General features: G+C 26.6%; 1 pseudogene; it reads left to right on the top strand.

The window, feature by feature from the left end:
- Positions 1-386: 386 nt before the first annotated feature.
- On the top strand, positions 387-8,247 carry LOC107849285 (annotated as a pseudogene).
- The last annotated feature ends 2,399 nt before the right edge of the window (positions 8,248-10,646 follow it).

Here is a 10,646-nt window from a genome sequence, read left to right as displayed (position 1 = left end):
ATAACTCCAAAGAGGTAAAATCACACTAAATAGTTGTTCCCTTTTAACTGTTGTGCTCAAAAGTAAATTAAACTTAGTCAATTAAAAATGTACCGTTAACTTAAGCAATTTTTACTCCACCATGGCTCATTTATTTGTTGTAGCAAATAACATCTCTTATTTTTAAGGTTGCATATCTCACATACTACGAAAGCTTGCCATTAATATCCTTTGGATCAGTGACTTGATTGTATAAAAATACTTCGCATGACAACCTATATAACTTAAAACTTGAAGTACATGTTATTTAGAGAAATCGTATTTATGATTAGTTAACACTTTGTAATGCACAAAAAGTCATTAAATCTTTTCCCCCTATATAAGCAACTATCTCCAAAGGGGGATATCAATTCACTCAACACCAACAAAACCAAACACAGTTAGGAAAGAGAAACACAAATTAGACACACACACTCAACCAAAAGCTCCATGGCAACTACATCCACCCAATTAATTCAAGAAACATTCATGGAGAATTTACATTATTCAAGAAGATTACTACTTGTACCTGCCCCTCCACAGTACCACCTTGAGCCCACCATGGCTCCATCGTCCGCCCTTGCAGGAAGCACCCACAACTCAACAGATGTACTACTAGTGAGCAACAACTTCCAGATTGATGCAAGAGTTTTGATAGTTCTGTCACTAATATTTTGTGGCTTGATTTGTACACTTTTCTTGAATCCCATCATAAAATGTGCATTTAGGGGCAGATAAAGAACAAAAATTATTAAATGAGATAAATCAATTTAAAGAAAAATTAGAAATAAGCAATAAAGAAATAGAAATCAGGGAATTAGAGATAAATACAATAGATGTTGAATAAACAGATAATTATGATTCGGAAGATAATGAAACATATACAGAAATCTTAACAAATATAAAAAAATTTAGAAATCAATGAAAAACAAGAATTAATTAATGAAGAAAACTTAGAAAATAGAAATACAGAAATAAATACTTTTGATAAAAAAGAAGATGAAAATATAATAGCTAGAATATCAGAAATAAGAAAACCTACATATTATAAGAATAAATTTAAAAGATATAATCTAAAAGATGAATATGACAAATGGACACCAAAACAAATAGTTAACAAAAATTATAACTTTTTAGACTTAGATTGTGTAATAAATACAGAAACACAATACAATTATGGATAGGATATATGATAAAACAATTATTAGATAATAATATAAACGTAACAGATGCACCAGAATATATAGAAAGAACACTAATAGGAACAGTGAAATTATGGTTTTCAAATGTAATTGAAAATAGTAAAAGGGTATTAAGAACTGACAAACCTACAGAAGAAACATCATCAACAACTACAACTAAATTAACACCTATAGAATTATTAAAAAATATGAAATAGTTATAAAAGACGAATTTAGCAGCATGACAACAACCGAAGAAGAAGAACAAAATGAAGAGAAAGATACAAATAGAAATTTAATGTTAAAATTAGCAATATGTAATATGTGTTACATAGATGAGTATACTTGCACATTTAAAGAATATTATTATAAAGGAACATATAATACAGAAGAAAGTAAAGAAATAAGAAAATTATATTTTAATAAATTACCTGAACCATTTAGCTCAAAAATAATAAAAAGTAGGGATGAAGCAAAATTAGTAGATACTTTAGGAGCAAGAATAAATTTTTTACTACAATGATGTAGAAACTTATGTGAAAATTATAGAGAAGAAATAAAAATAGAAAAAACATTAATAAGAAATTTAGCATGTTGCAAAGATAAAATAGCACCTCAATTTGAATGCGAAGAAAGATATTATAAGAAAAGAAAAAGACATAAGAAATATAAGAAATACAAAAAATTAAAATATAAATATAAGAAACCAAGAAAAAGATATTATGTAAAAAATTATAAACATAAAAGACCATATAGGAAAAAGAAATCTATAAAAGAATGTACTTGTTATAGTTGCGGAAAATTAGGACATTTAGCTAGAGATTGTAAATTACCTAAAAACCCAAAAATAAACAAATACCAGAAATAAAAATAGAAAAAACAGAATATATGTAGATAGATTATATAGATTACGAATTAGAAAGTGAAGATAGTATATATGAAATTTCAGAGAAAGAAACAGATAATGAAATAGATAGTGAATTAGATGAATTAAATGACTGAAGAAGATATTAAAATAATAAAAAAGAAAGAATATTTAAGTGAAGAAGGAACAGATCAAAAATAATATTTGATAATCACATATTTGATGAAATAAAAGGAAAAGAATTAGATTTAAGTGTAGAAAAAATATTTAAAATACCAACAATAAAAACCATATTTAGTAAAAGAAAAGATGAATACTACGTACTAAGCCAAAAAGAACATGTAATAGACTGTAGATATGCAAAAGGTAAAGCTAGTATACCACTAGTAACAAAAAGGATAATTAATAAAGAAATAAACGATATAAAAATTAGAGACCCAATAAAATACGTACACCTAGGAGGTACAGAGATATTAATAAAAGCATGTTTCAGAGAAGGAATAGATACACCAATAGAATTATACCTAGCAGATGATAGAATTATAAAACCTATAGAAAAAAGTATAATAACTGTCATAAAAGGAAATTTAATATACCAAAAATTTAAATTTATAATAAGTGCAAATTATTCAGTAGCAATAATAGATAAAAATATAGATAAACCATTAGTATTATATTGGAAAATATCAGGAATAGAACTAACCCAGGAAGTAAAATATTTACAGCAAAATCTAAAAATCTACATGTATTAACAACAAAACATAAAATAACGGAAAAAAATAAAATTAACAAAATACAAATAGAAAGTCCTTTCAAAAAATTTGTAAAAACAATTGATAATAATGATTATAGTTATAGAGACATAGATATAGAAGAAAATTTAGAAATAATAAATGATAGAATAAGCACAACAAAAAGAATAGCTTATGAAAAACCAGAATTATCTCATCAAAAAGAACAAGTTATGAAACAAGTTCAACAACTAATTTAAATCAATATCACATAACAAGAATAATAAATGAAAAATAATATTTAATACTCTTAAATACATGACAAGAAGAAAATTATATAGCAAGATATCTAATAAAAAATGAGGAAATAAAATCTGACAATAATATATGCCCAGATCTACCAAGAAGCTTAATAAACACTAAAAATATAGCAGAAAAAGAAATAACAATAGGAGTTAGAAAAATAAAAATAGAATTTGAAATATAGGAAGAAATACAAAAAGCAGACATAATATTAAGAATAAAATGGCTAGAACAAGTAAAACCATATATTATAGAGCATATCTATAACATATAATAGAGAGAAATTATTCTCAAGAAGAGCTTTAACGTGATATGAAAATACATGTATTAATGAAGATAGTAGTAGAAGGGTATTACAATAGATATTATACGCCTATGATAGATACAGGAGCAGAAGCTAATTTATGTAGATATAATTGTTTACCAAAAAGTAAATGGGATAAATTAAAGACACCAATAATAGTTAAAGAATTTAATAACGAAGGAAACTTAATTACTTATAAAGCTAAGAATGTAAAAACACAAGTATGAGATAAAATATTAACAATAGAAGAAATCTATAATTATGAGCTAACATCAAAAGATATACTTTTAGGAATACCGTTTTTAGATAAATTATACCCACATATAATAACTAGAACGGATTGGTGGTTTACAACACCATGTAAACAGAAAGTAAGAGCAAAAAGAGTTACTAATAAAATAAGAAAGGAAACTGATTGGATAGAAGGAAGTGAAAAAATTACACAAAAATTAAAAAATATAAAAACTACTTATGATATAATAGAATTGGTCGTATTTTCAATAAATAAAAAGGAAATAACTATATTTTCAATAAGTAAGATAGAAATAATTAAGAAAAAATTAGAACAATTATATAGTGAAGATCCATTAAAAGGATGGGAAAAACATAAAACCACTATAAAAATTGAATTAATAGATAAAAATAGCATAATAACTCAAAAACCATTAACATATAATTTTGACGATTTAAAAGAATTTAAAATGCACATAGAAGAATTATTAGAAAAACAATACATACAAAAAAGTAATAGTAAACATAATAGCCGAGCATTTATAGTAAATAAATATAGTGAACAAAAAAAAGGAAAAAGTAGAATGGTTATTGATTATAGAAATTTAAATGCAAAAACTATGACATATAATTACCCAATACCAAATAAGATATTAAAAATAAGACAAATACAAGGATATAACTACTGTAGTAAATTTGATTGTAAACCAGGATTTTACCATTTAAAGTTAGTAGAAGAATCTAAGGAATTAACCGCATTTACGGTACCACAAGGATTTTATGAATGGAATGTACTACCATTTGGATATAAAAATGCACCAGGTAGATATCAACATTTTATGGATAGTTATTTTAAACAATTACCTAATTGTATAGTATACATAAATGATATACTATTATATACAAAAACGAAAGAACATTTAAAGTTATTAGAACAATTTACAGATATAACAGAAAATTCGGGAATAAGTTTAAGTGAGAAGAAAGCTGAAATTATGAAAAATCAAATAGAATTTTTAGGAATACAAATAGATAAAAGTGGAGTAAAAATGCAATAACATATAGTACAAAAAATAATAAATTCAAAAGAAGAATTAGATACAAAAAAGAAATTACAATCATTTTTAGGATTAGTAAACCAAGTAAGAGAATATATATCAAAATTAGCAGAAAATCTAAAGCCCTTACAGAAAAAATTAAAAAAGGATGTAGAATATAATTATAACGAAGAAGATTAAAAACAAATTTAGAAAATAAAAATACTTTGTAAAGAATTACCAAAATTACAATTTTCAGACAAAAATAGAAAATTTATATATATAGTAGAAGCAGATGTTAGTGAATGTAGTTATGGAGGAGTACTTAAATATAGATATGAAGAAGAAAAATTAGAACACCATTGTAGATACTACTCATGTACGTTTAATGAAACAGAAATAAAATGGGAAATAAATAGAAAAGAATTATGTTCATTATATAAATGTTTATTAGCATTTGAGTCATATATTGTATATAACAAGTTTATTGTACGAACAGATAATACAAAGGTACATTGGTGGCTAACAAAGAAAATACAAAATTCAGTTACAACAAAAGAGATTCGGAGACTAGTCTTGAATATATTAAATTTCACATTTACAATTGAAGTAATTAGTACTAACAAAAATGTTATTGCAGATTACATATCAAGACAAAGCTACACAGACTGATATAATAGCAGAGGATACTTTAGAAAAGATATTCAACACCCTAACTACGCTTCCAATAAAAGTGGACAGTATGGGTAATGAAATAGAAAAGCTAAAGACTAATGAAGTTAAACTGAAGTCTATAGCTACAAATTAGCTAACTCAGCAGTGTGCAAAGCTATGTTGATTGGAAGACATTAAAATTCCAGAGCTAGAAGGAGATGTTGGGACACTCCATAAAACCCATAACGTTTATCAATCTACTTCTGCAGGTACAAGCAAAGGAGTTAGGAAAAACACAAATATGAACCTAAATAGGCTATTTGATAAACCATTTATTCCAAATACACCAAAAGATCCTATGTCCATACCCCCACAAATTACCACATACCGAGATAGTTTAAACCAAGACAAAAAGACCTACAACTATACAGCCCGAACATACATAGAAAATATTTACAAAATACAAACCTTCTTAAATACCAACCCCAGAGATATAAACATCCAAGAACCACATACGAATTACATAACCCAGAAGCTAACCGGATACAATAAGCTAATTACTTTACCCAAAACCAAACCAAGTCTGGCTTTTTCTTTTTGTCTTTTTTCATACAAATCTTTTAGCATTTGTAGTTCTTTTTCTAATTCAGCAATCCTACTATTTTTAGTTTCTTCTATTTTTCGTATTTCTTCTGTAGTTTGTTGTTTTATTTTTTCTATTTTTTTTTTCGATCTATTTCTTCATTTACTTTTTCTATTCTTACCATAGCTGTCAATTTATCTTCTAATTTTAATTCTTCTTTTTCTAACATTAAATATAAATGTTTACCTATTTTCTTATACCTTTTTCCTAGATTAGAAAATACTATTTTTATTTTTAATCCTTCATGGTTTTCATATATTTTTTCATCTATTATAAATTCTTCTTTGTTCTTTTTTTATTTAATTGTTAATAGATCATGTTGGTATGTATATTCTAGACTATCTATTGTCGATTCTAAATTTGATATTTCTTCTTTTTATGCATTTATTGAGTTTTTACTAACTCCGGCAATTATGTTATATTGTAGTCTTTCTATCCTTATTTTTAATTCTTTACGTTTTTTAGATATTATTTATTTTAGTTCTTTATACTTTGGTAATTTTTGTACTTTATTCATCTAAATAATATTTTGGAGAATATCTAAATTTAGTTTTATCAAATAAGTCAGTTATAATTAATAAATTAATCAAATAATAAATTAATCAAATAAATTCTCCAAATATATACTACTTCCGTAACTTTAAACAGCATAGACTTTGATACCAATTGTAGGGGGTGCGTATAACTTGTGTGGTAAGAATAGATCTATTATAAGTAGAATGGATCTATTTTTATTTGTGCGTGGATATTTCTTAACTTCTCTAAATATTTTTATTTTGAATTTATTTATGTTAGTTTTATCGATATTAATATCTTGGGGGGTGATTATATTGTAATTGGTTAAATGCTTTACTATAGTATTCTTTATTTTTTTCCCTTAGTTTTTGTAATTCTTCTATATTATTTTGAAGGTATTCTAAATATTCTATATCTTTTGCTTCAAAATATCTAATTAAATTATCTTTCATAAGTTTTTCTAATAATATTATTTCTTCCATATTTTGTCTCTAATATTTTAAATATTCATAATCTATCATTTTATCCTATAGTAATTGCAGAGTTACAAATTTCTGTATAATAATTTATTCTAATTGTACTGTAATGTATATCTAATTCTAGATTTTCATTGTTGTTTATTATCTTGTGTTGTTCTTCTCGTAGCGAGTTTTTTAAATTATAGTCTAATACTTTTTCTAATATTATTCTCTTAATATCTATAATTTCTATATCTTTAAGTATATATAAGATTAAAATTTTAAGATTATCTATCATTTAAAATTGGTTAGATACTTTATTATAATATTTTTTAGTTATTTGTTTTAATCTCATTAATTCTTCTATATTTTCACTAAGAAATTGTATATATTTTATATCTATTTTCCAAAATTCTAAATATATATAATTTATCATAGTTAGTGTGTGGGTTTGGTATGTAAGTATTTATAAGAGTAGTTCGGTAGGTGTGGTATATAATTAATTCTAGTCATAAAATAACTATCAAATGTTTTTTCCAATATAATTTTTCTTATATCTACTATTTCTATATCCTTAAGTACATATAAAATGAGTATTTTAAATTTATCTATCATTTCGTCATATAAATAATTATTCATTTTTCATAAAATTGCTATTTTCAAAATATTCCCTTCAATCATGCACATAACAAAATATGATCACTTTATATTGCTATATAGTAGATTATTATTAAATAACATATTCTTCGGTCACTATTAGCATGATAATCTGGATACTTTTCCCTTAAACAGCGCCTCTACTCTAGTTACTCCGCTATCACGACTTTCTTGCCTCACCGGTTTCACCTTTAGGGTGCTCCAGCCTATTGTTGGAAAACTCTTACTTAAATCATAGAAACCTTTCTACAACAAAGCTAGCAAATACGGGGATTAATAAGAAAACCCTCGAGACATATTCCCCGTTATAACTTACAGTACTAGGTTGGAACATCCAGAATTTGACTCTGATTGTGTTATTTGCTTGTCAGAATTTGGAATCGGGGAGAAAGTTAAGATCCTGCCTAAGTGCAATCATTGCTTCCATGTCCAATGTTTCGATAAATGGCTAAATTCCCACTCTTCTTGCCCCACCTGTAGGCATTGTCTTATTGATACTTGCCAAAAAATTGTCAAAGACAACAGTTCTATTACTACAACTTCAACTGTAAAACCTCAGGTGCCTAGTGATACTTCATCATCGCCACCAGTTCAAGAAGTCATGGTAACGATTGAACTTCTCCAACGTGACGGTGTGGTATTTAGCTAGCAATTAAAATTAGGTATTATTGTATTAGAGTCAGACTCATTAGGTCTGATATGGGGCCACCAGACCATGAATACGTTGTGAATATAATCCTGGTCCATTAGTGTGCACGCTCTATTAGAAATGCAGAGCAATAGCGCAGCGAAAATTAAAAATTAGCACACCTCCAGCCATTGTTAAGAGTAGTTGGTGTACTGGCGTCGCACGGTCTTCGTTACCACTTTCGGTGAGTCTTCCAAGTACTCAGAAAATCCCAGTAGATGGTGTGGTGTTTTTAGGAGATAAATTTCTGTACCTAAAAGACTCACCTTGAAGTAGTAACGAACACCGACGACACCAATACACCAGCTACTCTGTAACAATGGTTGGAGGTATGCTAATCTTTAATTTCTGCTGCGCTATTGCTCTGTAATTCTAACATGCTCCACTCCGGGCAGTGTTTGGAAGTGTAGGGGTCATGGCCAAATCGAACCAGAACGAGATCCCGAGACTCCTTATTGTAGAACTTAGACAATCTTTTTCCCTTTGAACTAACTTTTAGGGGTTGAATTAGATCCAAGATCTAATTTGATAATAGAATTAGCTATATCTAACTTTAGTTGGTAGTGTAGTAAATATTTATGACATATTCTGATACTCATTAAAAGCTTAAGTTAGCTAACTAGGCATTGCAGCCAATGCCATTATAACCTTGTAATCGGAAAAAGGTCAAAAATACTTCTGAATTATCTGAAATGGATCAAAAATATTTCTCGTTATTTTTGTGGCTCAAATATATTCCTCCGTTAAATATTTGGCTCAAAAAAATCTCTTTCTCTAACAGAATTCCACCAAGCATAACCACGTGATCATGCCACATCATTATCCACATTTGAAACTTCATCTTTAATTCTACAACCCGATTTATAATCCGACCCGACCCATAATGGCGCAACGTGATTCATTAAGAGACTCAGATTAAGAGGAGACAACACACATTGCTATATTTAAGAGGAGACAACACACATTGCTATATTTCATCATCCCATTGTCACTAACAACCAATTAAATTGCATTATTATAGAATGTAGTTTTGGTAACATATATGATAGAGTTTTGGTAACATATATGATAGCTCTCATTCCTGCTGAAGACACAAAAGAGGCAGCAACTTGGCCCGACCGCTAAACAACACCCTCCAAATCAGAAGGTAGGCAGCTAAAAGGATGAAAAAGTAAAAGGAAGAATAGCGTGCCATTAATAAATCCATTCATCTTTTAGATACAATATGTAGCTTAACAAGGACGATTACAATTCATTTATGGTTCAATGTACTATTAAGAAAACTGAAAAAACGACCACAAAAAACTGACCACACATTTTAGTGGGAAAAAATCGACCACAGGTGGTCGGATTTTAATTTATTTATTTTTTAAAAGAGACCACATGTGGCCGCTTTTATATTTTAAAAAATCAAAATAACTATTTCAATAATTTTTATTTTAATTATTATTTATTTAGGAATAAAAATTTTAAAAATAACAAAACCAACCACAGTGGTCGGTTTTTAATTTTAAAAAAAATATTTTTAAAAAACCGATCACTTGTAATCATTTTTTTAATTAAAATAAAAAATAATTTTAAAAAACGACCACCAGTGGTCGGTTTTTGAACTAAAAAAAATTAAAAAGTAAATAATTTTTAGTAACCAATAATTATATATATATGTAATCAAATATATATATTATTTTTATTAAAAATAATTATATATATAATGTAATATGTATAATTTTTTAAAATTACACTAATCACACGTAGTCCATAACCAGTATAATAATAGTAAAAATCAATCATTCTTAAATTTTGTGAAAAAATTACACTAGAAAATATATCAAATAAAATAAACATATTACGTTAAACATAATCTTTATCTTTTACTTATGTTTCAATATATAAAATAAATATTTTCCTTTGTATATATGTTAAATGACTTAAACATGCATAATCTTTGTATAATGAATACTATGTTACTATTTCAGTCATAATAATGTAATAGATAACCGATAATTCATTAGAATATAATGAACGTGTTCTATTATAAGGTAATATACTTGTGGATGTGATATATATAGTATGGATTCAAAAGTTCATATATATATATATATATATATATATATATTATATCATGTATTGATCGATTGATGAACGATATAGTCAAAATCTAGTATATTAAGCTATACAAATATAATTAATCGATCACTTATCTGAGTATGTATAAGAAACAAATCACATTATATTATTGGATAATATACTTGTGTATGTATGTGATATATATAGTACGTATTTAGAACTTGATATAGTTGATAGCGTGTATATGTGTGTGTATATATGTGTATATATATATATATAGTATACACATATTA

This window comes from Capsicum annuum, chromosome 12, assembly GCF_002878395.1.
Source record: "Capsicum annuum cultivar UCD-10X-F1 chromosome 12, UCD10Xv1.1, whole genome shotgun sequence".
Taxonomy (NCBI): domain Eukaryota; kingdom Viridiplantae; phylum Streptophyta; class Magnoliopsida; order Solanales; family Solanaceae; genus Capsicum; species Capsicum annuum.
Note: the sequence above shows the minus strand (reverse complement) of the source record. Positions and strands in the feature narration are given on the sequence as shown.